The 11354-nt window shown below is 42.4% G+C and overlaps 1 protein-coding gene across 1 annotated transcript in view; it reads right to left on the reverse strand.

The window, feature by feature from the left end:
- Positions 1-3414, reverse strand: part of LOC126356215 (cholinesterase-like) — a 156140-nt gene extending 152726 nt beyond the window's left edge. Inside the window, exon 1 of the mRNA XM_050007027.1 lies at positions 3305-3414. The gene's annotated coding sequence lies outside the window, so the exon portion shown is untranslated. The remainder of the gene's footprint in view (positions 1-3304) is intronic.
- Between the last annotated feature and the right edge of the window lie 7940 nt (positions 3415-11354).

Raw genomic sequence — 11354 nt, forward strand, 5'->3', positions numbered from 1 at the left:
TGTGTGGAATCAACGCCCCAAGGGAAAGAGTGATTCCATTGACGCCCTTTGTGCCACCCTCAGTGGCCTTTTCGTGCTTGAGCCGTGGGGTGTCTGACATGTTTCCTCGGCCATCCATAGGAAAATTGCGTGATTTCAACGCTGGATGACGCGTATCTGACGTCAATCGTTCTTTTCTTACTAATGACTTTACAGTATCGTATGATATTGGTTTTTTGGTATTTGCAGCTGCTTTTTAATTCTTATCCATAATAAACCGTACGAACCACTCAATAAATTCCCTAGGTGTTATGTGAAGTTGTTAGTGTATATTTATTTCAATGAGTTCTTTTTTGAATGTTCTACAACGGCCAGTGGCAGCGGGAACATAGACGGAAATTCCGTGGAGTGGCATCTTCAGAACTGGTGGCCAGCGCCTTCTCTTTTAGTACACTACCTGCTTATTTCAAAAGCTTTTGACGGTCCTCCAAGCACGTTTGGTTTTAATTGTACACCTTTTGGCCACTGGTGGTCCTTAAATTCCAGATTCATTCCTGGCCTTAGTGAATATAATTCTGTCCTTTTATTTGAATGATGTGTATTTGGTCACCTGGCACTTCCCCTCCCAGCTCATCCTCACCACCTTTGTCATATTGTAACTCTGACAGTGATAGAACAGGACTTGGCATGTCAGTTCATCATTCATTGAAAAGCCGACGCAAGATTTTTAATGTTGTTAATCGTTCACACTTAGGCTATTAGCATTAAATTAATGATTCCTTAGTCAGGACACTCTGGCTACAACTAAATATTGACAATATTTATTTTATCAGACTCGTTTCGCCCTAGTTTACCAGGGCATCAGCTGTGGCCTAATATGTACAGGGTGCTAGTAGTATAAGAGCAGATATTGTGATCATTGGTCCCTTAGTGTTTACCCCCTTCACGTGTTGGTTGTTTTTTCCTCTGGGTCTTCCCGCAAATATATGATGTAATTGACTACCTCATGTACCACTAAGAAGACTATGCCTGTCAGTATAGACAAAACGTTTGGCGTCCACAGCTCCACATCTGACCTGCTGGCCAGGAGAAATAATGGTCAATGGTTCGCTCTTATCAGATGTGCTTGTACGTAGTCTACCAACCCCCTAAAAAAGTGCTACTCCTGCTGACTACAGGTATTGCTCTTCATGTGATGTAAATACTCATGTAATGTTGTTCATTACGATGTACCTAGTCCCCAGGATATATATTCTTGGGACTTAGTACGGTGTGATGAACAGCATTACATCAGTATTTACATCATTTGAAGACCACTGACTGTAGTCATGAGCGCAGGAGACAAACCGCACACATACTCTTCCACCATGTCGCTCATATTATGCACTTTTTCCAACGGTGAGATGTACGAGCGAGTGCGAATAAGTAATGCCTCCTACATTTTACGTGAAAAATCTTAAATATACATAAATAAAATAAACGTTATTAACATTCTGCATCGTTATTCTTCATGTCTGCATATTTATTTCTGAACATAGTCACCGTGCCGAAGAATACAGCCGGCCGGTGTGGCCGAGCGATTCTAGGCGCTTCTGTCTTGAACCGCGCGACCGTTACGGTCGCAGGTTCGAATCCTGCCTCGGGCATGGATGTGTGTAACGTCCTTAGGTTAGTTAGGTTTAAGTAGTTCTAATTTCTAGGGCACTGATGACCTCAGATATTGAGTCCCATAGTACTCAGAGCCATTTCAACCATTTTTTGAAGAATACATTTCTGGCAACGTGAGACCTCTGCTTGCACTGCTTAATCATAGTGAACGTGAACTCATCAAAGAAGTTTAAGTTTTTGAAGCAGACGACAATCATATGGGGACACGACGGGATGTATGGAGGATGATCGATGATAGAGAACACAAGGCGTCGGATTGTTGCATACGTCGCACCGCTAGTGTACGGTGTGGCGTTGCCCTGAAGAAGACCGTGTTCCATTTTATAGTACTGTGTTTCTCACGAACAGACATAGTTACGTCACAGACAGCCATTTTACAGACTACAATTCTTAGTCCTCTGCCGTCAGAGGGCTGCAAATATGTAGACACGAAAAGGAAGATGTATGTTAATAACGTTTGTTTTATTTAATAATCTTTAAGATTTTCATATAAGAAATTCGGAGGCATTTGTGTTCAGCAGTTTCTCGTATACTGAGCTGCCTGCGATCAATGGTTGAGTCTGTGTATGTGTAGGCTTTTTGGCTAGGTCTTTTTAGTGAGTTGGTGTTTATATGTGTGGTGTCATTGATCAGTTGCTTGATCTGTACTATAAGTGTGACGTATTTATTGGGATTATTTATTGAGATGGTTTACATGCCTTTCTTTAAATGATCCGCAGATACGGAGAAACTACTGTCATAGATCGAACATCTGATGTGTGATTTATATCTTGTGTTAAAATTCCTGTTTGTCATTCAAACATACACTACATTGTAGCTCTGAACTGAAAGTTGGCTTATGCTTGATTTCTGGAATGTCACACTCTTCAGTGTAGAGGTGATTAAATACGTTCGCATACTATTTACAGTTTTATTTGCTAGCAGAAGACCTTGTTTCATTATCATGTTCTGAACTCTGTGTGTTTATGTGTTTATAACACTGTCTGCCAAATTGTTTCGTTTGTGTGGTGTCTCTTTTATTGTTTGTAGCTTAGAATCTATGTGGAACGAGTCCGTTAAGGCATCAGCCGGCCGATGTGACCGAGCGGTTCTAGACGCTTCAGTCTACAACCGCGCGACCGCCACGATCGCAGGTTCGAATCCTGCCTCGGGCTTGGATGTGTGTGATGTCCTTAGGTTAGTTAGGTTTAAGTAGTTCTAAGTTATAGGGGACTGAAGATCTCAGATGGTAAGTCCCATAGCGCTCAGAGCCATTTGAACCAAATCAACAGAAAATTAAATCATCAGAAAGAAATATGCAAATGTTGAGGCTTCTTTCTACCCCAAACACAAGTTTCAAAGTCGCAGTATAAACTTACAAACACAGTTACGAACTCATGCGTAAGATAATTTAACACGACTTTGATTAACAACGTAAGTCGCAGTGGAGTGGAAGTGAAATAAGAATTATAGTCTCAGATTTCTACGTGCCATCGGGCAAAGCCGCTGACTGCCAAGATAATAGTGTCTGGAATAATACAGCTTTGTACGCCGCTGTTGCAGTTGCCAGCTTGAGCACACCTATCACAAGCCATTGAGGTAGTTCATTTGCCCTCATCAGCTGCTAAAGACTATCGCGTAACCCGTTATACTCCAGATAAAAGTGAGAAATACTTACAGATGTTCCTCGTCTGAAGACGTTTTCAGCGGAGGACAAAGTTGGCAGCCAACGTGGCTGCAGCCACGAACCAACTGCCGGCACTGTTGCTCTCGAGGTCACCAGCCAGCACAGTACGCTTCCCCTCCCCTCCCCCCCTTCTCCAAAAGCCATCCACCACACTTTCGGCTACCTCCACCACACCGACCTCTTCCTCCTGCTTATGTAACCATGACGTCAGCACAAATGTGCTTGCCATAGTTCGTCATTTATATACTGTGAAATAACGTCGGTCATGTACTTATGTGCTTGATGAAAACCAAAAAAAGAGACTACAAAAATTATACCAAAATTCAAGAGCTATATAACTTCTATGGAAGTCTTCAAAATCGGCAAAATTACTTTATCTTTACCTTAGGCACCTTTGATCAACGTTCTGCAATATCTGTTCATATACAGCTTCACAATATTACGAACTTAAACTTAAGGGCACTCTCTTTCTTTGATTAGTCCTTGCAACCGAAATTTACTTCGTAAGTGATTAAGGGAACTTACGCAAACTAGCCCTGTCAGTAACACACTGAATCACCTTAAGATAGAAAACGTGCATCAACAGAGTGCGCTGTAGCGGTTCGTCTAAATTGGTTAGACAAAAGAAGAACGATTAAGGTTTCACGTCCTGTCGGCAGTATGGTCATGAAAGGTTGGCTGAAAAGCAAATGAAATAACTCAGTGGTCGTCAGCTAAACTGCGAGTCCAGTGTGCTACCCGCTACGTTGCCTCTCTCGGTAAAAAGATAAAGCAGATAATTTTATAGATGACAGAGCTGCTACCGTGAATTAACATATTGTAAAATTTTTAATAAGATGGAATGGAGAACGCTGTGATACACGGTTTGCAATTATTGGCTGCTAACTTCGATAACCCAGCATCACAGGAGCTACGGTTTTATTTTAAGTTTTTGTTGAATTTTATTCCCTGTCATGAGTGTTCAAACTAGTTTGGTGCAGCCTTCCAAAAACTCCTCTCCTGGGCCAGCCTCTTCATCTCAGAATATCACCTAGTTGTTAGATGTATTCCAATCTCTGTCTTCCCCTCCAGTTTTCATCGTTTATAACTCACTATAGTACCACGAAGTCTGTTCTCTTGTGCCTTAACACGGGTAGTATCATCCACCCCTTCGTCTTGTCAGTGTCTACCATACGATCCTTTCTTCGCCTATCATGCGAAGAACCTTCTCATTCCTTTTTCTTCTCAGTCCACCTAATTTTGATCATTTTTATGGAGCAGCACATCTCAAACGCTTCTTTCACTTCTGTTCCTGGTTTCCACAGTCGATGTTTCACTACCATACAATACCTTGCTTGCAACATACGTTTTCGAAATTACTTCCTCACATTAAGTCTTACATTTGATATCAGTCTGTTACTCTTGGCCATGAATGCCCTCGTCGCCTGTCCTAGTCTGCTCCTTATATCCGCCTTACTTCGTCGAACATGGGTTACTTCGCTTCGCAGGTAGCAGAGTTCCATATTTTCCTCTGTTTCGTGATCACGAGTTTTGACGTTAAGTTTCTCGCTGATTTTATTTCTGCTACATATCATAACTTTCATCTTTCTCCTGTTTTCTTTATATCCTTATTCTGTAAATATTAGACCTTTTCATTCATCAGGTCCTGTAATTCTCCTTCACTTTCACTGGCGACAGTAATGTCAACAACGAATCTCGTCACTTATGGCTCTGAGCACTATGGGACTCAACTGCTGTGGTCATCAGTCCCCCAGATCTTAGAACTAATTAAACCTAACTAACCTAAGGACATCACACACATCCATGCCCGAGGCAGGATTCGAACCTGCGACCGTAGCAGTCGCGCTGTTCCGGACTGGGCGCCTAGAACCGCTAGACCACCGCGGCCGGCTCGTCACTTATGGATTGAATTTCAATCCCACTCTTTAACCTTCCTTTATTTCCGTCATTGCTTATTCGGTATGTAGGTTGAGCAATAGATGTGAAAACTGCATCCCTGTCTCACATCCTTCTTATTCTGAGCACTTGGTTCTTGGCATTACTCGTCTTTCCCCATATTTTACTCTTTTTTTTCAGAATTTCAAACATTTTGTACTGATTTATGATGTTGAAAACTTTTTCTAGGTCGATAGACCCTATGAACGTCTCTTGATTTTTCTTCAGTCTTCCTTCGAATGGCAAGCGGAAAGTCAGAATTGCCTCACTACTGCCTTTCGCTTCCCAAAGTCTAACTGATCGTCATCTAACTGTGGTCACCTACCCCGATTCCGATGGAATGTCATCTATCCCTTCCGCATAAATTCTTGACAAGTCTTCCAGAGCTGATACTGTATCCCTTAAACCTTCCATATAAATTCGAATTTTTTCCTTTATCACCTCATGAGGCAAGTTCTTTCTCTCATAAAGACTCTCAGTGTGCTCATTCCACCTATCCACTCTTTGTCTGGAAATGCCATCACAGACTTAACGCTACCAACATTGCTTTTCACTTCAGGGAGGCTTCTTTTACTTCTCTGTATGTTGAATCAGTCCTTTCGATGATCATTCAGTTTCGATAAATTCACATTTGTCCTGCAGCTTTTCGCTATCGTATACAATTCTTCGAAAGCCAGGAATATAATAGGTGTTTGTATCAATCGTTCGTAGCCCAGAAGCAACAAGGTGGCCATTTAAACTATATGGTGCAATACAGGAATATTAATAATTTTAGTTTTAAATTGTGTCTAGACACTATTGCAACCCGTCACTTTAAATTTTACGATAGCTCCAAGTCTTTTAATGACGTTAACTCATAATATGCAATTACGTCTTGAACGAATACACACAACAAAACAATTAGCAGAGACAGACTAACACCATACAGTTTCGGAAAACGTCATTGTCTTGTAAGCAACAACTCCTGTAGGAAAGTTTCCTATAGCAGCAGAGTGCTAACTGGATAACGTCAGTCACTTACAACGGTCTTACAATAATTTCTGCCGCCTCCAAGTGCTGCTATCCCGTACTCGCGCAGAAGCAGCTGTCGATGGCCCGTGTTGTGGCTGACCTTGACCGGAAGCATCTCGCATTATCATGTTGTTGAATATCGTCGAGCGGTGGCAGAAGGAGTGTTACTACAGCTTATGTAACTACACGCTCTTACATACTCTGTGGCGGATGTCTCGAGTTGGTGCTGTGAGAAACGTAGAACTCGTACTGCCGGAAGAGATGACGTCACATCTTAAGCGAAAACAGACATCTGCGTTCGTTCTCTGAGTTGTCCATAATTTGAGCACTTGACACTGGTTTCCAGTTATCAAGCAGAGAGTGCTCCAAAGCAACTTTTGTCTGCTTTATTTGCATACTAGCATGATTCCGAAGATAGATGGAGTAATTTTAGAGTGATTTCAGATTGCATTCAACGGGAAATGGCGTAATTTATGTGCGATATCTGGCTCGCATTCGAAGAGAAATGGCACAATTTTAGCGCCATATTTACGGTGTGTTTTTGCCTATTAGTGTACGATACTTGCCCGTCAATGTGCAATGGCCATTTGAAGCGTAATACTTCTCCTGCCGTCTGCGTCTTCAATGGGGTAAGTTGATACTGGACTTATAATATGGTCCAAGTGATCTTTTTTTAAGTCTTTTAAATTACGCAATGCATCGAGTACTCCGATGGTGAAATTAGACATTTAATCCGATATGTGTGAAATATGTAGTTCAGGCAGTGAATGGTGGCTCAAATGGCTCTGAGCAATATGGAACTTAACTTCTGAGGTCATCAGTCCCCTAGAACTTAGAACTACGTAAACGTAACTAACCTAAGGGCATCACACACATCCATGCCTGAGGCTGGATTCGAACCTGCGACCGTAGCTGTCGCGCGGTTACAGACTGTAGCGCCTAGAACCACTCGGCCACCCTGGCCGGCAGTGAATGGTGCTTGCATGTTTTGGAGGTATTTAATGTACCATGACTTCTTACCAATGATTCACATTACCGTGACCATGAACCAGGACATTTACTTCTATATTCTTCGTGCATATCTAATAGAACAGTTTCTTGACAAGTCCTCTACGTTCACTCCCGTATACCGAGCTCACAACAGTCAGTTTCTCAGAAGAGCATCCATAACATCTTGCTTGGACGAACACTCAAGCCCCCTGCGATTGGCCCACTAAATCACTAGAACGGAATTCCGTAGAAATATCTGGGACTATAAGGAAACACTGATGAAAAGTGCCGACCGCGGTGGCCACACGGTTCTAGTCGCTGCAGTCTGGAACCGCGCAACTGCTACTGTCGCAGGTTCGAATCCTGCCTCGGGCATGGATGTGTGTGATGCCCTTAGGTTAGTTAGGTTAAAGTAGTTCTAAGTTCTAGGGGACTGATGACCTCAGATGTTAAGTCCCATAGCGCTCAGAGCCATTTGAACCTTAGATGAAGAGTAGTAATCAGCATCTGGGCAGTTTGGTACCTTCAACAGATCTAACCATTACTGCGTGGGTTCAGGCGCAAACACATAAAAGTTCGAGACGGTGTTAAATATGGATGTGACTAATTTTTGGTCCCGTGTGATTAGTTTTACTACCAAAACGATGGTCCTAGTGAAAAAGTAGGTTGGCACAAAATGAATTATAGTTCATTGCTTTCCCCCCCAACTATCTCATACCGGATAGAGTAGAGGTAGTCGTAAATGTCAGCATTTAAGTAATCCTAGGAAGAAGCTGTTTGAATTAATGTGATCCACGTTCGTAAAATGTTAGGCTATCTGCATATACGTTAGAACTGGATGGATCAATAGTACAATGCTGTCCCTGGGACTCAACGAGAAGTTATTGTCGCTTCTGAGAAAACGTGACTGACCACTTCCTTTTGTAGTACACTATTTGATAAACTTCTCTGGAAAGATGTGAGAAGGAAACAGGAATTAGGAATGCATAGTCTATGGAAAGGAGCGGTCCTATTGTTTTAAGAGCATGTGGTAAGTGCTGCATCAGGACTTAAGGTTGCCCTAGTCGTAGGACACACGTACTAGTGAGCGAGCTGCCTGTTTCTATTCGTCAACGGCTTGCTAACTGTAAAAGTAATTACAAAGATAACAGTACCTTTATTATTAAAAAGTTCAGGTGCCCATAATGGAAATACCGTTACCTGCACATACGTCAATGTAGACTTTCTCGGAGTATACTACTGAAGGAAAGATTTGGTTCTCCATCCAAGTGGCAGTGTTCAAGTAGTAAATCGTTTGTGGCGGTGTTAGGGCACGAACAGAAAGGGATTTAGTAATCCTAACGATAATTCAGAGAACAACATAAGTTCTCTCAGCAGTTGCCGACGAGACGAAATTTATTTCCGCATAATTGCAGTGGAGCAGCGTTTCTCCGTATTTCATTATTCGGAGCCCAATTTTCAATCATAATTCCCATGCCCTAGCTAAAGCTAGACGAAGGCTAGTACAAATCCTTGGGTAACAGAAGAAATATTGAATTTAATTGATGAAAGAAAAAAATATAAAAATGCAGTAAATGAAGCAGGCAAACAGGAATACAAACGCCTAAAAAATGAGATCGACAGGAAGTGCAAATTGGCTAAGGATGGGGACAAATGTAAGGATGTAGAGGCTTATCTCACTAGAGGTAAGACGGATGCTGCCTACAGGAAAATTAAAGAGACCTTTGGAGAAAAGAGAGCCACTTGTATGAACATCAAGAGCTCAGATAGAAACCCAGTTCTAAGCAAAGAGGGGAAAGCAGAAAGGTGGAAGCAGTATATAGAGTGTCTATACAAGGGCAATGTACTTGAGGACAATATTATGGAAATGGAAGAGGATGTAGATGAAGATGAAATGGGAGATACGATAGTGCGTGAAGAATTTGATAGAGCACTGAAAGACCTGAGTCGACAGAAGGCACCGGGAGTAGACAATATTCCATTAGAACTACTGACGGCCTTGGGAGTGACAGTCCTGACAAAACTCTACCATCTGGTGAGCAAGATGTACGAGACAGGCGAAATACCCTCAGACTTCAAGAAGAATATAATAATTCCAATCCCAAAGATAGCAGGTGTTGATAGATGTGAAAATTACCGAACTATCAGTTTAATAAGTCACAGCTGCAAAATACTAAAGCCAATTATTTACAGACGAATGGAAAAACTGGTTGAAGCCGACCTCGGGGAAGATCAGTTTGGATTCCGTAGAAATGCTTGAACACTTGAGGCAATACTGACCTTACGACGTATCTTAGAAGGAAGATTAAGGAAAGGCAAACCTACGTTTCTAGCATTTGTAGACTTAGAGAAAGCTTTTGACAATGTTGAATGGAATATTCTCTTTCAAATTCTAAAGTGACAGTGGTAAAATAAAGGGAGCGAAAGGCTGTTTACAATTTGTACAGAAACCAGATGGCAGATATAAGAGTCGAGGGGCATGAAAGGGAAGCAGAGGTTGGGAAGGGAGTGAGACAGGGTTGTAACCTCTCCCCGATGTTATTCAATCTGTATATTGAGCAAGCAGTGAAGGAAACAAAAGAAAAATTAGAAACAGGCGTTAAAATCCAGGGAGAAGAATAAAAACTTTGAGGTTCGCCGATGACATCGTAATTCTATCAGAGACAGCAAAGAAATTGGAAGAGCAGTTGAACGGAATGGACAGTGTCTTGAAAGGAGGATATAAGATGAACATCAACAAAAGCAAAACGAGGATAATGGAATGTAGTCAAATTAAGTCGGGTGATACTGAGGGAATTAGATTAGGAAATGACGCACTTAAATTAGTAAAGGAGTTTTGCTATTTGGTGAGCAAAATAACTAATGATGGTCGAGGTAGAGAGGATATAAAATGTAGACTGGCAATGGCAAGGAATGCGTTTCTGAAGAAGAGAAATTTGTTAACATCGAGTATAGACTTTAAGTGTCAGGAAGTCGTTTCTGAAAGTATTTTAATGGAGTGTAGCCATGTATGGAAGTGAAACATGGACAATAAATAGTTTGGACAAGAAGAGAATAGAAACTTTTGAAATGTGGTGCTACAGTAGAATGCTGAAGATTAGGTGGGTAAATCACGTAACGAATAAGGAGGTTTTGAATAAGATTGGGGAGAAAAGAAGTTTTTGGAACAACTTGACTAGAAGAGGGGATCGGTTGGTAGGACATGTCCTGAGGCATCAAGGGGTCACAAATTTAGCATTGGAGGGCAATGTGGAGGGTAAAAATCGCAGAGGGAGACCAAGAGATGAATATACTAAGCACATTCATAAGGATGTAGGTTGCAGTAGGTACTGGGAGATGAAGGATCTTGCACAGGGTAGATTAGCATGGAGAGCTGCATCAAACCAGTCTCAGGACTGAAGACCACAACAACAACAACAACAACAGCTAAAGCTAAAAAGGTATAAACTTTAAAAATTACCAATAATAACTAAATTTGTTGGCGTTTCGCAATATCTATCCACTACAATGTCAAAACCGAAATTCAAAGTCCATGGCTCTCTATTGCTCTCTCTCTCTCTCTCTCTCTCTCTCTCTCTCTCTCTCTCTCTCTTTCTTACAGATAGCAGGCGAATGTTCGCTCGAAAGTCTCTCAGCTGGCGAAGACTTCATAGCAACTGAGTATCACGGGGATGTCAACCTCGTCCCATCTGTCCCCAGATCTGTCTGCCGCTGTGGTTGCCCCGGTTGCTGCCTGCAGTGGGGCTGAGCCCTCGCCTGTGTTTGATTGGGAGGCCGTTCCAAGGCGTGGCAGGCAGCGAAAGGCGTTCCCGGAGACTGATCAGAAAGCCTCCCCGGTGCGTCTGACAAACCGGTTTCAGGCACTGTCTCTGGCTGAGCCAGATGCAGCTGCCTGCCCTGTTTCAGAGGATCATTCTCAGCCTTCAAGGTCCGGGCAATCGCAGAGGGTGGTCTTACTGGTAGTTGAGAGCTCCAATGTTAGGCGCGTAATGGGGCCCCTTAGGGATACGGCGGCTAAGGAGGGGAAGAAATCCAGTGTGCACTCCGTGTGCATTCCGGGAGGAGTCATTCCTGATGTGGAAAGGGTCCTTCCGGATACCATGAA

The sequence above is a fragment of the Schistocerca gregaria genome, chromosome 3 (genome assembly GCF_023897955.1).
Source record: "Schistocerca gregaria isolate iqSchGreg1 chromosome 3, iqSchGreg1.2, whole genome shotgun sequence".
Lineage (NCBI taxonomy): Eukaryota > Metazoa > Arthropoda > Insecta > Orthoptera > Acrididae > Schistocerca > Schistocerca gregaria.